The 15,707-nt window shown below is 38.3% G+C and overlaps 1 long non-coding RNA gene across 1 annotated transcript; it reads right to left on the bottom strand.

Moving 5' to 3' along the window:
* Positions 1-444: 444 nt before the first annotated feature.
* LOC126513417 (uncharacterized) lies at positions 445-12,146 on the bottom strand. The gene is made up of 3 exons (XR_007595326.1): positions 11,967-12,146; positions 10,796-10,904; positions 445-2,119 (listed from the first exon to the last, which is right to left on the bottom strand). It is a non-coding gene; the product is annotated as an uncharacterized lncRNA (long non-coding RNA).
* Positions 12,147-15,707: the final 3,561 nt, after the last annotated feature.

Below are 15,707 nucleotides of genomic sequence, written 5' to 3' on the forward strand. Positions count from 1 at the left end.
GAGTTTCGTCATCAGGAAGCCAGGTGAGCTTGCATCTGTGTCTTCCAGGCAGATTGCGGTGGTGCTGTCCATACTTGTCTTCACTTCCTCATTCCCTTCCCTCAGCAGCTCACTTAAGTGAGCATTCTGCAGCACTCAATCAATTAAATGGAAAAGACCATAAATACATAAAGGAGATAGCTCTTGTTCCTCTATCCTCTTTCTTGTCATGGCAGACATCTAATACTGCATTGGTCAGTCTTTCTTTTTTACTGCTGGTTACCATGTCCTTTTGGGACAGTAAATTGCTATCTATTTCATATTAGCCTCCATGACTAGCCCCTTGTTCTGTTGGGACAAGAGGTCTCATGCAAAGATGGGAACACCACCAATGTCCCTGCCAGCGGGACATGAATAAATCCTAATCTGTCTGGATGGGAAGAATGAAAGGGACAAGAGACACAAGAAATAGACAGCTAGTCTGTATTCTGATCAAGTCACCAACTTTATTTTTTCTCAGGAGCATTATATAGCAAGCAGGCAGAAGGTAGAGTAGGATGCTGGAATGTCAGGTCTGGAGGCATCCCATAGCTGACAGGAAGAGATAAGGAGATGCTGAGGGTCTGTAAATGTTTATAGGGGGAAATGCTAATCACTTCCGGTGCCTGGGATCCACTGGTCTGCAGACCTGTAGGCACTGCTAACTCACAGGGAGATAAGAAGGCTTCTGAATAGCTTAGTTAACTTGTGACGGCTATAACCAAAATACAGGTCTTTGCTCTCAGCAGGTCCTCCCTTTTTATAAGTATTAGTATGAGGTGAGTTAAAGGTCATCTAGTAGATAAGCAGGCATTAATCAGTGGGAGGGGGGCAGAGGCCCAATCCTCCCATGTTTACTTGGTGGGAGAAATTTCTTTCCAATTTTTCTTCAAAGTTACAGATGTCTTTTTGGGGAGGAGAGGGGCTAGGTTTTTATATCAGTACCTCTGGACATCAACCTCTATGCAATCAGGCATGTTCCTGAGGAGACTCAGAGACAGAATGCATGATCCTCTCCCTGCAGTGCTTTGTCTCGAACTCCTTTTGCTGGTGCCCATGCCTATCGTGGACAGGCACACATATCTCTGGGTTTTATGTGGCTCCTATAGGAGACTCGCTTTCAAGGGGCTCTTCTAGCCCTTGATCAGCCACATCAAGCCAGTGATAATGGACTTGAATGGGCTTGGAGGTCAAGGAGTCCACCTGTTGGAGAATAAACCTAGTGAGCCTATTGAAGGCTCATGCTCCAAAAGCTATCAATAATAAAAATCCTAAAAGAGGTCCCAAAAAGGAGGGTAAGAGGGTGGTGACCCAGCGGGAGGTGGAAAAAACAGTTTTTAAACCATCCCTCCTTTTGGTCTTTCTGGTTTCTTCTATGCTCTAATCCTTTCTTGACCTTAGTCATATATTTCAGTGTGATCAGTATAGAAGCAACATTCCTCTTTTAAGGCACCCCAAAGGATCAAAATTTAAAATTCTTAACGTTAAACCCAAACATTTACAGGGTGTGTCAAACTTTTTTCAACATCTATAAGCAGTTCCAAATATCATTAGGTCAATTTCAGTAAAAGTACAATGACATTGCTGTTATCAAATACCAGTTTTAGTCTCTGAACAGCAGTTAAATACCTAAGTCTGCACCCTTTTTAAGTGAAGAGGGGTTAGTTCAGTCTGAATTTCAGCTCCAAAGTAAACTGTGGAAAATTGTAGTCACTGCAGTCAGGTCATCTCAGCAGGGCCTCTGGGTCTGTGTTCCAAGTCTGGAAGCAGCTCAGCATCTGTTCCTCGGGGCAGGTGACATTCCTGGGTGAGGTGAGCTGGATTCAGCTACCAGAAGCAGGAAACACATCTTGGCAATTATCTCAGCAGGGTCTGTTTGTCTGGAATCTCTGGCAGAATGGCACCCTGCCGTGTAGAGTATCTAGTAGCAGGTCTTGTGATTTAGACACTCCTCTCCGTTGGGGCAGGGAAGACTGGATCAAGGATTCCTCTCCAACTCGTTACTGGAACTCCTCTATGGGGTGTTTGCAGCTATGATGTCATCATGTCTGTCACTCCTTTGCTGTACATGCAGTCATCTCATTTAGCTTTTATTTTCTTTCTGTGAAAAAAGAACATAAACACATCTTCGACCCCACACATAGGCCGGGTCTTTTTATGATTCATTGCAAGGGCTTCTTTAACTTGCCTTAGCAAAGGTCAGCTTGGTGTCATTATGTCAGATCTGTCTGCAGCAGATCTGTCTGCAGCTTTTAACCCTTAAGTTGTTTTCAAGGAGCCGTGGTATGCTTCACAATTCATTTTTATTACTAACCATGTATGCAGTTCTTCCACTGGAAGAGCCATTTGGAAAATTTAGCATAACATCTTTTAAGCGATATTTAGCTATAACATTAGCAAAATATAGTTGTGTGAATTGTAGCAATGATCATCTGGGAAAAGATTATTATTACTCTGGCCTTTAAATTGAGCAAATACAACTGTCCAAAACTTATTATCTTAAAAATGCTCAAACATAACATTATTTACCCATTAGAAAAATGCAAATCCAAACAAGTCTGATATTCCATCTTATCCCTGTAAGAATGACCAAGATAAAAAAATATTGCTAACAACTTATACTAAAGAGAATGTGGGGTAAAGAAAAAAAAACTCCATTGCTGGTACAAGTGCAAACTGGCACAGCCTCTTTGGATCCTAGTATGACAAATTCTTTAGAAAATTAGGCAACAAACTATCTCAAAACTCAGCAATACCCCTTTTGGGCCTAAATACAAAAAAAAATGCTCAACCATACCATAAGGACATGTGCTCAACTATGTACACAGCAGAATTACTTTATCATAGCCAGAATCTGAAAACAACTCTAAATACACCTCTTCTATACACAGGATAAATGAGAGACATCATCTTATACAATACACATAAGCACTATAAAATATTTTGGAGTAACTTTAACCACGCAAATGAAAAAACCTGTATGATAAGAACTTAAAACTTTTAAGAAAGAAATTTAAGACATCAGAAAATGGAAATATCTCTTATTCCCTTAGAAAAGTAGAACCAAAATAGCAAAAATGATAATCTCACTGAAAGCAATCTACAGATTCAATGCAAATGCCCATTAAAATCATAGCAAAATTCTTTAGAGAATTCGAAAGAACAATCTTCAACTTTATAAGAAAAAATAAAAACTCAGGATAGCCTAAACAATCTTAAGATCCTATACAATCAAGGAACTTCTGAATGCATCACAATCTCTGACTTTAAACTTCACTACAGAGCCAGAGTACTTAAATCAGGTTAAGTATCAGAGTACTTGGATACAAATCACATGCCTACAAACAGCAGATTTTTGACAAAGAAGCAGAATTGTGAAAGAAAAAGAAGGATATTTAACCTGCTTGTTTATTTTTAATTGTCCAGAAGTTGCAGCTCTAAGAGGCTACCTTATTTCAAATCTGCCTTTCAGCTTCCAGTTGAAGCTGTGCCACACGGCAGGGGGTAGGACACAGGCTCTCTCCATCTGCCAGCCTGCTATCCCAGGCTCTGGAGGGCAGATTTTTAACTCTCTTTTTAAATTTAATTTGTAATTATAAAATTAAGAAAATTTCTGAATACTCTCATTTGTCCTACTGGCTGACTTTGGGCTGACTGTGTGAGGTTAAATTTGTTGTCTAAACTTACTCTGTCTTTTGTTTGCTTTTTACCTGCAAGTGGGTTCCATTCAGGTGGCTACTGCGCCTATCCGTTTAGCAAGCAATAAAAGTTCCATTTGTGCATCTATTACACTTACAGATTCTAAATATCTCTGCCTTTGTTCCTGCTCCACTCTAACTTAAGCTACCAACATATATAACTGAATATTTTTTTCTTATCCCATATATATATATAACTTATTTACAAATCTTTACTCCCAATTTAAATTTTGTCCCGCTTCTCTACACTGCTTTAAAATTTATTTTCTATTTCTGAGCACTCAATACTCACGTATTCAGCTGTGGCAAAATTTTCTCTCGTGGGTTCCTCATGTCTGGTCACTTCTTTCTAGCAAACTTTATTCCAGAAACCAGATCCCAGGAAAACCAGAAGCAAACTTAAAAATAAAAAATAAAAAACCACCGCGGGGCACAGAAGCTTATCAGCTAGCTGAGACCACAGCCAGAGATGGTATTTGTTAGGATGTGGCAAAAGGCCGGTTTTTAAACCCACTTTTTATAGTAGGGGCACCAAGCATTGGGTCTGAACAAAGGAATTTTTATGATCTTGCCCTGACCAGTTAACATAGACCCTAAGGAGGGGAGTGAGTTTTAACGCCAATGAGTAACTAGGCAGCTATCATGAAATATGTTTCAGAGTAGATTACAGCGAAAGTCACTAATTGGAAGAAAACAGTTGTCTTAAGCAATTAGTCAGAAAAGGGACTGCTAGTAATACTAGAAGGTTGATAAATCAGAATAATTGGTTCTTAGGCTGGGAACTTAGAAGACAGCAGAAAGCATTTCACATTTTCTCAAGGTAAAACTCAGATACAGACTGGAATACTTTACAACCTCCATTATCAGAGCTCATTAGTCAAACCCGTGTTTCTACCTTGTCCAGTGTGTTTCCTGGTACCTCCAGGCAGTGTATACTGGAGCCCCATGCCACCCCTTTGGTGGTGCCAGTTTCCTATAACAGAGACAGTGCCTAACCCAGAGGTCACATAACTCTGTTTCCCTGAGGTTAACTCAGTTCACATCTGTCGTTCATCAAGGGTGGCCAGGACACTACTCTCAGTTTGCAGAGAGAAGCTCCGGCCTTGGAAATAGAACAGCCAGTTGTAAAATGAAATGACCTAGGCTGATGGAGGCTTCTTAAGCGTCTGAGAAAATAGCCCACTGTGAATGATTGACCCTTGATCTACTGAGAAATCTGCTGACAGTCTGTTCTCATTCCTCTAGACTTATAACTTTATATTTCTTTATTTCTCCATTCTTATTTCTGGAATGTATATTTTTATTTTCTTATTCTCGGACTCTTCAGTTCTAGGCTTTTGTTTTCCTGTGTTTAAATACCCTGACAAAAACCAATATAAGCAGCAGCCGGATTTATTCATTATACTTCCAAGTTGTAGTCCGTCATTTTGGAGAAATCAAGGCAAGAACACAATCAGCTTGAGTTTTACATTCATAGTTAGGAAGAAATACAAAATAAATTCACTCTTCCTTGATTGCTCTCAGCCAGTTTTCCCCTCCCCTATCCTACTCATGACCTAGGTACCGGAACCATCCACAATAGACTGGTGTTGGTTGGGGGGTGGTCACACAAAGATGGAGACAAACCACAAAAGTCTAATAAAGCAAACTTTATTTCAGAAACCATATTCCAGGAAAACCAGAAGCAAACTTAAAAATAAAATAAATTAAAAAAAAAAAAACCACCATGGGGCACAGAAGCTTATCAGCTAGCTGAGACCACAACCAGAGATGGTGTTTTTTAAGGCTGTCGCTGTCGCAAAAGGCCGGTTTCTGAATCTAGAAATCATAGTATGGGCACCAAGCATTAGGACTGAACAAAGGAATTTTTACAATCTTGCCTGAACCCAAGGATTAATCAACAGAGACCCTAAGTTGGGGGAGGAGATGTGTTCTACCGTCAATAAGTAACTAGGCAGTTATCATGAAATATGTTCCAGAGGAGATTACAGCAAAAGCCACTAATTACAAGAAAACATGTTTTTAGCAATTAGTCAGAAAAGGGACTGCTAGTAATATCAGAATGTTAATAAATCAGAATAATTGGTTCCTAGGTTGGGAACTTAGAAGATAGTAAAATGCTTTTGGTACTATCTCAAGATAAAACTCACGTACAGGTTACCTTACTTTACAACCTCCGTTACCAGAGTTCATTAGTCAAACCAGTGTTTGTACTCAATCCTCTGTCTCTCCTGGTACCTCCAGGCAGTGTATACTGGAGCCCCATGCCTCCCCTTTGATGGTGCCAAGTGATGTGGGAGTGTCATATATCAATCTGTTGATTTCATTGGTTAAGTAATAAACACACTGCTTGGCCTCATAGGTTAAAGCATTGGTGGGAGGAGTAAACAGAATAGAATTCTGGGTGGAAGAGGAAGTGAGGTCAGACTCTGCTCTGCTCCCGGAGAGACCCAACAGCTCTGCTCTCTGGAGCAGAGACACCAGGATGGACGGAGGCTAGACTCTTCCCGGTAAGCACACCTTGGGGTGCTTACACACATCATTAGAAATGGGCTAGTCCAGGTGCGAGAATTAGCCTGTAAGGGCTAGAGTTCATGGGCCAAGCAGTTCTTAAATGAATACAGTTTGTGTGTTATTATTTCGGGCATAAGCTAGCCAAGCGGCCGGTGTGTTGGGGACGCAGCCCTGCCACTTATATTTCAACAAGTTTCCCATAGCAGAGACAGTGTCTAACCCAGAGGCCACACATCTCTGTGTCCTAAAGGTTAATTCAGCAAATACCTGTTGTTTATCAAGGATGACCAAGACACTACTCTCTGTTTGCAGAGAGAAGCTCTGGCCTTGTAAATAGAGCTATGGATTGTAAAGTGAAATAACCCACTGTTAATAGTCAATCCTCAAGCTACTGAGAAAGCTGCTGACAGTCTGTTCTCATTCTCCTAGGCTTACAACTTTTATGTATTTTTTATTTCTACAATCATATTTTTGGAATCTACATTTTTATATTCTTATTCTCAGACTTCAACTGGGTCTTTCTGCATCAATAACAAGACAATCCACCATAAATATATTCAAAAACTATTCAGATCTAGATGGTTCCTCCAATAAGACTCTTCCAAGGTGATTCTAGGTTGTGTAAAGTTGACAGTTAAACCTAAGCAACACACTTCTTTCTCTCCTGGGACTCTTTTTTATTTATTTATTTATTATGTATACAATTTTCTGTCTGTGTGTATGTCTGCAGGCCAGAAGAGGGCACCAGACCTCATTACAGATGGTTGTGAGCCACCATGTGGTTGCCGGGAATTGAACTCAGGACCTTTGGAAGAGCAAGCAATGCTCTTAACCACTGAGCCATCTCTCCAGCCCCTCTCCTGGGACTCTTATTGATTGAGTTCTCCATAGAACTTTGTTTCTTCTTGAGTCACACTTGAGTTATCAAGACTTTTAAATCTATCTTTTAACATCCTTTTAAAAGTTTCTTCTAATAGCATAAACACTAGTCAGTAGAGGTGAAGGTTCTAGGTAGGCACCAGCATGACTTCTTAATGTTCAATGAGTATTGATTGTCTTCAGCATCAGTTTGTGGAGAGCAACCAATGGCCTTGGAAATACCTGGGGTGTTCGGGGATGTCCACAGGGCTCCTTTGGCCAACAACTTCATTAAATGTGTGTAACCCATACCTGGAATTGGAGTTTTTGTTTGGTAATGAGAGCTGTATTGTTTGGGCTTTGTCCCCCCATTATTTGGTGATTCCATTTAGATTTTTTTCATATGTGTATATTATAAGAAGCATCTACAGTACTGAGTTTCCATATAACCCCTTCAGTGGACTTTAGTTTTAAATGTCTTTTCTCAAATTCCTTCTTTTACCTTCATTTTTTCTTCCCCTCCTTATGTGATCCTCTTGTTCCAGCCCTTCCCTCCATCCATTTATAACTATCTATTCTATTTTGGAGATCTGCACCTCCCTCAGTCCCTTGCTCTTTATGTAAGTAGCATCTGTGGTTATAAGATTTGTAGAACCTGCTTATTGAAGACTTAAAAGCTAACATCCACAAATAAAAGAACACATACCTTATCTGTAATTTTGAGTCTGACTTAGGATAATTTTTCCTAACTTTATTCATTCCCCAGAAAATTTCAATTTTTTAAATAGGTGAGTAATATTCCATTTGAATATAACATATATTTTTATCCACTCAAGGTACTCTGCACACTATCAAAGAGAGAAAGACAAACACCAAGACATCTACAAACCATTCCATCCACAAAGGTGACCTGTTGGCAAGATATTGCCAGTGCTATACTGGCAATAGCTTGTAGGAAAAACCAACCAATATCTGATTGGATTTAAGGCTTGTTCCATTATTTCAAGATATTTGATTATACTATGTAAAAATATGTCACTGTAATTAGCTTAATAAAAAGCTAAATGACCAATAGCTAGGCTAAGTAGCAGGGTATGGCAGGGACATCTGGACAGAGAGAACTCTGGGAAGAGGAAAGGCAAAGTCACCAGCCAGACTGGAACAACCAGAATGGGCAAAATGGAAATGAAGTAAAGAGAGCATAGAAGAATGTAGATTTAACAATATGGGTTAAGTTATAAGAGCTAGCTAAAACAAACCTAAGCTAAAACCAAACTTTCGTAATTAATATCTTTCTATGTCCTGTTTTGTGAGCTGGCAGCCCAAAGAAAAATCTGTCTCCCACTCCATGAAACGGAATCCATACCAGACACTGCTGGAATAGCCCGGAACCTGAAACTAGACAGGCCAGAGATATGGGGGAAAATCAAAGACTACTCTTCTGCTAAAGGAATCTTAGCCATAATATGACTCATAAGGACATTCTGCTATATTCAAAGCTCAGGCCCTGGCTCAGTGATCTTCAGAAAAGCTGACTCCTGCAGCAGATGAGAACAAAAGCAAACCCATTGCTGTACAATGTACAGAGAGTAAGAGACCTTGCAACAATCAGTTCTAAATAGGATGTCTCTGTCAAATCTCTCCCCCAGAGCTCAGGGAGTTCTATACAGAAAAGGAAGCAGAAATATTGTAAGAGATAGTGGGGATTGAAAATGCCAAAGAAATAAAGCCTTCCAGACACAACAGTACTGGCACAATATAAATTCACAGAGACCATGGCAACCTGCACAGGGCCTGCCTCGGTCAAAATCAGATGGGATCCACTGTGAGAGGGAAAGTAGACTCACGCCTCTGTCCCTAACCCAAAAGCAATCTCCAATGAAAACCACTCTCAGTTGTTTTTCAGAGAGTTGTTTTTCCTCAGAGTCTTACTGAGCATACAAACCACTCTTAAGCACAGGTCTCATGCCCAGCAGTAGATGGCCAACACAAAATGAATCAAATCACATTTTTGGAAGTCCTTTTTCTCACAATGCTTTGTCTGGACTTTTTTCTTTCCTTTGCTTCCCTACCCTTCTTTTATTCCTTTCTTTTTTCTCCCCTTACAAGTATTTTGCACATATATTATGGTTGCTGATGGTATGTTTTTATGGTGACTATATGCATGTGAACTTGTGTGTCTCTTTCTCTGTATGTGTTTCTTTTTTTAAAAGTATTTATTTATTTATTATGTATACAATATTCTGTCTGTGTGTATGCCTGCAGGCCAGAAGAGGGCACCAGACCTCATTCCAGATGGTTGTGAGCCACCATGTGGTTGCTGGGAATTGAACTCAGGACCTTTGGAAGAGCAGGCAATGCTCTTAACCTCTGAGCCATCTCTCCAGCCCCTCTGTATGTGTTTCTTGTGCTTATTCTTTGGCTCTTTTTGTTCTGTTAGTTTGTTTATTCTGGTTGTTTATTTGGATTCTGTTACTGTTTTTAGGTATCTGTATTCTAATGAGAAATATAAAAAGAGATTTTGGTGGGTGAGGAAGTGGGTAGGATCAGGGAGAATTGGGAAAGGTAAAACTGTATTCATAACATAGTATGTGAAAACTGTTCTATTTTAATTAAAAATAATAAAAATAACCAGGTGGTGGTGGCGCATGCCTTCAATCGCAGCACTTGGGGGGCAGAGACAGGTGGATCTCTGTGAGTTTGAGCTCAGCTTGGTCTACAAGAGCTAGTTCCAAGTACAGCCAGTGCTGTTACACAGAGAAACCTTGTCTCAAAAAACAAAATAATAATAATAATAAAATGTTCTATTATATGGAAAATCTAGGGCCTCACGCATACTAGGCAAGCTTTCTACCACCAAGTGGCACAGAAGGCAACCAGTGCAGAATCCCCAAATTCCTTTCTCGCTATCCTCTTATGCAAGTGTCCTTTTATTCTCTGGCTGTCTAATAGTTATCTAAACCATATTTCAGCAGAAAGATGATTGAAATCATGTTTGTAATTTCACTTAGCTCTCTGGGCATCAAAGGATATTATTTTCTATACATGGCTTAATGAAAAATTTAGAAATCACATCTGAGTGCTAATTTTTCCTAACACTTTTCATTCAACTTTTATCCAAACCCTTGTGTTTTCTGTTAATAGCAGTAAAACATTTCCAGATGTCTCCCTGCCTCTATTTCCAGTTAATTTTCTACACAGAAGCTGTAGTCAGCCATCTAGCACACAAATCTCATTACATGCTTCCCTCCGCTGCACATCCTGGCTTCAGCCTTCCTCTTCAGACTCCTTGCCCTCCTCCATTTTCCTATTTTGCTGTAGTCTCCTATACTGTTGTTTTCACACTTGGTACCCCTTTCTGGGATTTCACATGCCTGTCACTGGCCATCTCAGCTGAAAGAATGGCATAAGGAAGAGCTCATACTGTTTTAAACCATTCTCTTACCAGACAGCACTGACTTTTGCTGTTGCAAACATCTTTAACACTAGCACTGGCAAGGCCAGTCTGGTTTGCAAAGTGATGTCTACATGAATAGGGCTACAAAGCGAAACTCTGTCTCCAAAACAAAACAAGAAACCAAAACCCAAAACCCACAAATCAAAAACCAACCCAGTTCCAACACCTTACTCATCACTTTCCCTGTGTAACTTCTATTGTATTTTTGGCAAAACACCTACAATTATTTGGAATGACCTTATTTATGTACCTGTTTATATACTTTATTCATTGTATTTCATGGCCTTCAGTTTGTAGCCTCTGGCAGTGTGCCTCTCCTCTGTACACGGCTCTTGCAAGGTTGACTGGACACTTTAATTCTATGCAAAGGTGAAATAGTTGTGTTAGAAAGGCTTGATGAATTAGAATTCTTTCTATAATGCTAATTTGTACTTATAGGTTACTCCATAAATGTTAATTGTCATAATTACTAAGACACAGATTTTGACATAGAAAACTAGTAATTCAGTATCCATTAATAAATGTTTTCTATCCCTGAAGTGAGCATGGAAACACATTTTTTTCTTGTATAAAAACATGAAGATTTAAAGCCAGGTCAGAGGATATTAGAAATTTTCAATATGGTCTGGCATTTCAAATAAAAGCACATTTAAAAGCAAGAACAGAAATTTACAGTGGGGGTATAATCATAGTTTTGTCTCATTCCCAACTTTCTTCTATTACTTATATTGTAGTTGGGAGTGTATAATAGGCAAACAAAATAATTTTGGACAATTTAGATTTTTTTTAAAGTTAGGTCTTATATCTCTGGTAATCTAGCTTTCATACTCAATTATTTGAAAATTTTAATAGTGAAATAAACTTACAAACATATTTTAGGATCCATTTTTCACTGTTTTCTATTAGCAAAACTCAATATTTCTTTTTCTTTGTCTTCCCATCTCAGTTATCAATGAAAAATAGCAACACACACACACAATCACTAAACGGATGAACACAAGAAAATTATTTTGCTGATTTTGTATTTTTCACCAATTTTAATATCACTTTCTTTGACAACCCAGTGTCTTCAAGACCAGTAATTTATTTATTCATTCTAGGCCCCTGATTTTGTAGATGCTATTTCTCTTCAACTGATATGCTGTCTTGTTCACATCCACAATTAACTTTAAATATTTACCTCTGGAATAATAACCATGCCCTTACCCTTTCCTCTTATCAAACAGCCTCACCTTCTACTTCAGTGAGAAAATGAAGGCCATTTGCAGAGCCAACTGCAACCCTTCACTAAGAACAGAGGTGAGCCTGGTGTGAGCATCGCCTCGCTGTGACATAGCTTGTTGATCTCAGTCTTTCTAGGTTCACGTCCATGGGTTGACTCCTATTTTGAATACTATCCATGTCACCACTTTAAAACTCACCAGTGTTTTCTCTCCTTTGTTTCAGAAGAAGTAAAGTTTATTCATAGGCAAAAAGCTTCAACTTTCCTCATCACTTTTCCCACAAGAACAGTCCGCTTTCTTCTCCTGTGACCATCCTCTTTCTCTTCTTGTAACATATTCTAGCTCTTATCCTCACTAAAAACAAGCAAAATTCACCCAGCATGGCTTTAGCTAACCTTCTCTGTTTAAGGTCCAAAGTCACTTGGACAGCTCACAACTGGGTAAGGCCACTGTGAGAACCTTCTGGGACTTTAAGCTTGAGCAAGCAAGTACTCTGGCCTGTGTTGCTTGGGGACTGTTCATGCCTCTTTGAGCAATCACTCCTACACATAACCATGCCTGGCAGTAGGGATTTTGTTTAATAATCTACTGCTTCTAGGAGCACTACTAAGGAGCCACACACATTAACTCACTTCAGTCTCTCTTTTGGAGTTTTTAATTGGGTTAAATTCCAGTAATTTTTCATGTATACTTTGCTTTGCTTAACTGGTCTTCCCATCTCTCCCCACCACTCCATACTGCACCTGCGTAAACATTTCTGCCTCCAGTGTTGCCATCTCTAGTGTGTGTGTGTGTGTGTGTGTGTGTGTGTGTGTGTGTGTGTGTGGATGTTTTCCTGCTTCTCTGCTTTTAAGGCATTCCCCAAACTCAGTGCCCCTTTCCTAGCATCCACAGGTAATCTGCTTGCTTACCAGAATGAAATAGTAGAAACTAGGACCCAGAAGAAAGTGATCATATGACATTTGTTCTGCTGAATCTGAACCACCCCACTGAAAATATCTTTTCCTGTTTTATCCATTTTGCTTCAATTTTTACAATTTCATTTTTCTTGATGGCTGAGATGAGTAAAATTACATTTCATATATACATCACCTTTTTTTATTATCCATTCATCAGTTGATAGACATTTAGGCTGTTTCCATTTCCAAACTATTGTGAATTGAGAAGGAATAAACATGGATGTGCAGGTGTCTCTGTAGTACTGTCCAGGAGTGGAGTAAATATATACTAGATGAATGTTTAATTTAGTAAACAAAAAAGAATATGAGAATTATATTAAATGTCACAATGCCTTTTTGACTATAAAATACCTTGGGAAAAGACACCAACTGAAAGAATAGGTAGTGAAAAGTGATAGTAATCTCAATAATACCTGTTTTGTGATGTTTTATCTGCTATTATGGTTATTTGTATTCTCTTTTACTCTAAATGTTTTTAATTTGTAACAAGATAGAGGTACTTTGTGTAAATAGTCTATACCTTGTCAGTTTCCACCATGTAATCATTCAACAACAGAAACATGGGCTAATGACTATTTGCTCCCTTTCTTATAGTATACATCCGCCAGCATATATAAGGTAGTATACATATTCCTACTGCATTGTGAACTCCTTAAAGTTATGGGTTCTGTCTCCAGAACTAGGGTAGACAAGCACTTAGATATTTGCTGCAGTGCTGAGTACCCCGCATGCCAGCATCATATTTAATCATTCAGAGGAAGCTCTATAAGACAGGTTAATGAAGCAGAAAGCCAGAGAAGTTAAGGAAAGAAGTTAATCAGCTAAAAAATAATTAGGAATACATAAATAAATGGGAGAGCTAGGCTCAGTTCAGGTTGATTTTGAGAAAAAATATCATGTTTGCTTCACTTCCTCAACTTTGTACTCCAAGAGTAAAACTTTAAAACTCTTATAAATGAGAAAAGAATTACATTAATATTGCAGGCAACAAAAAATCAATCAATTTAATCTTATGAATATGAAGGCAATGAGCCCTTATATAATACAGCATGTACTGGCAACTCTATTTACAGATAGAACATATGTATTAAATTGCAACTTTCTCTATTTCATGCTCAGTTTCTAAAGGGATTTAAGGTAGTGGATAACACTTGGGTTAATTGTGAAATAAGATCAAGTACAACACAAATGAATCAATAAACCTGATTAATAAAAATCAAGTACCTGGCCTGTCAGTTTGGGAAGAACAGAATGGACTTCTCACTGTTCTGTGGAGTACTGTTAGGAACCCAGAGCTGCCTAGCTTGTTGCTCCTGAGACAACAATGCATGAGAGGGTAGATAAGGCACACTTGACTCACCTGTTCTATTGCAGTCCCATAGAGGAACATTAGTAAAGATCAGATTTTGATGGACAATGCTATTGTTTTGAAATAGCTCTGTTAAAGAAATAGAGTAATGGCTACCTCAATGCTAAGTGGCCTTCTAAACAATGATTCTTTCTTATTTGGGCAATTTTCTTTCTTTTTTTACTGAAAAAGAATAGAATTCAATGTTCTTAACTTGTTACTTCAGGCGTTTACTTAACAAATATTAATTGATCAATTAGAAAATGCTGAGCAGTGGGAAACAGAGAAGGTAGAAAGTCCCGCACATGGAGTTTGGGTATTGTTTAGGAAATGCATATGTCAACAGATGTTTAAAATAGTGTAGGCAGATCTCTGAAAGCAAGGTGTTACTTCATTTACCAAGAGGCCTTGGGCTCACAAACGAAAGGATAACACAAGGAACAATAAATGGTGTGAAATCAGTGCTCGCTCACCTGAAGGGAACACATAGACAGCCAGTTCAGTTCCGGCCTAAGTTTGCAACATATTGGCAGAGAGGCAAGTTGAGTTAGACTGAATTAATTAAGACACTAAAGAGGTCTTAATCCTAAAATCAGTGCGGAATAATTGGAGGAATTCAACATCCTCATAACTGAGTTTTAGAAATGCTTCTCCAGCATAGGCAGTGTAGAAAAAACATGCTGGAATTGGGAGAGTCAGAAAACAGCAATGCAACTTACAAGGAGGAACAATGTAAGTTCTGATTAAAAATAACTACGGTAGGCACGGAGAATTGTGAGAATGAATTGAACTATAGCAAACTAATTGTAATTTTCCTTTTATTATTACAATTCCGAAGAAAATTATATTCTTTGGCTGTAATGCCCTTGTCCTAAGATGGCTCTTGTCATTTATATCACCATGGTCAAAACTTATCCAATATCATCAAGCAGAAAAACAATTCTTGTTTGTTCTTTCTGGTTATTATCTCATCCCATTTGCTCTTGCCAAATTTATCAGTTATGATTCAGAAAGAAAATATAGAGATTAAAAAAATTTCGATACATATCTTTTATTGAATTCTACAAGGCACCAGAGATGCAATGCTACAAAAATACAAGCATTACTAACTTCCTAATATTGTCTGAGAAATTCAAACTGGATTTGATATTTATACCTAAAAACAATAAAAAAATAGAAGCATAACATGTTAAGGACAATAATGACCTTGTACTCAATTGTGAAAGAAGTTCTAGGTACTACATGCAATTGTTTCAACTTTTAATGTGATTTCAGAAATTAAGGAGACAATTATACAACATGGACAAATGTTGACAAGCATTGGTGGGGGACATGTGGGGTCCCCATACTGTCTTTTTTTACTTTGGGTTCAATTTAATGTTTTCTTTTAAGAAATATAAAATCTTCCTAAAGTATTTAGCAGTATTTTATGGTAAATTTCTATAGCAGAATATTAGGTATGTTTTAATTTTATTAAATCATATGGTTAACTCATTGAATCCCTGGATTTATAGGCCTGTGGAATTCATAACATAGACTTGCATTATATTATTTTAGTGTTTTAAAAACAGTCTCAATCATCTCCTTTAGAAAGCTGTTTACATTAAGGATTGAACTTAACTCAGTTTAAGA

This window comes from Alexandromys fortis, unplaced genomic scaffold, assembly GCF_014885135.2.
Source record: "Alexandromys fortis isolate MF-2015 unplaced genomic scaffold, M_Fortis_MF-2015_v1.1 scaffold_74, whole genome shotgun sequence".
Taxonomy (NCBI): domain Eukaryota; kingdom Metazoa; phylum Chordata; class Mammalia; order Rodentia; family Cricetidae; genus Alexandromys; species Alexandromys fortis.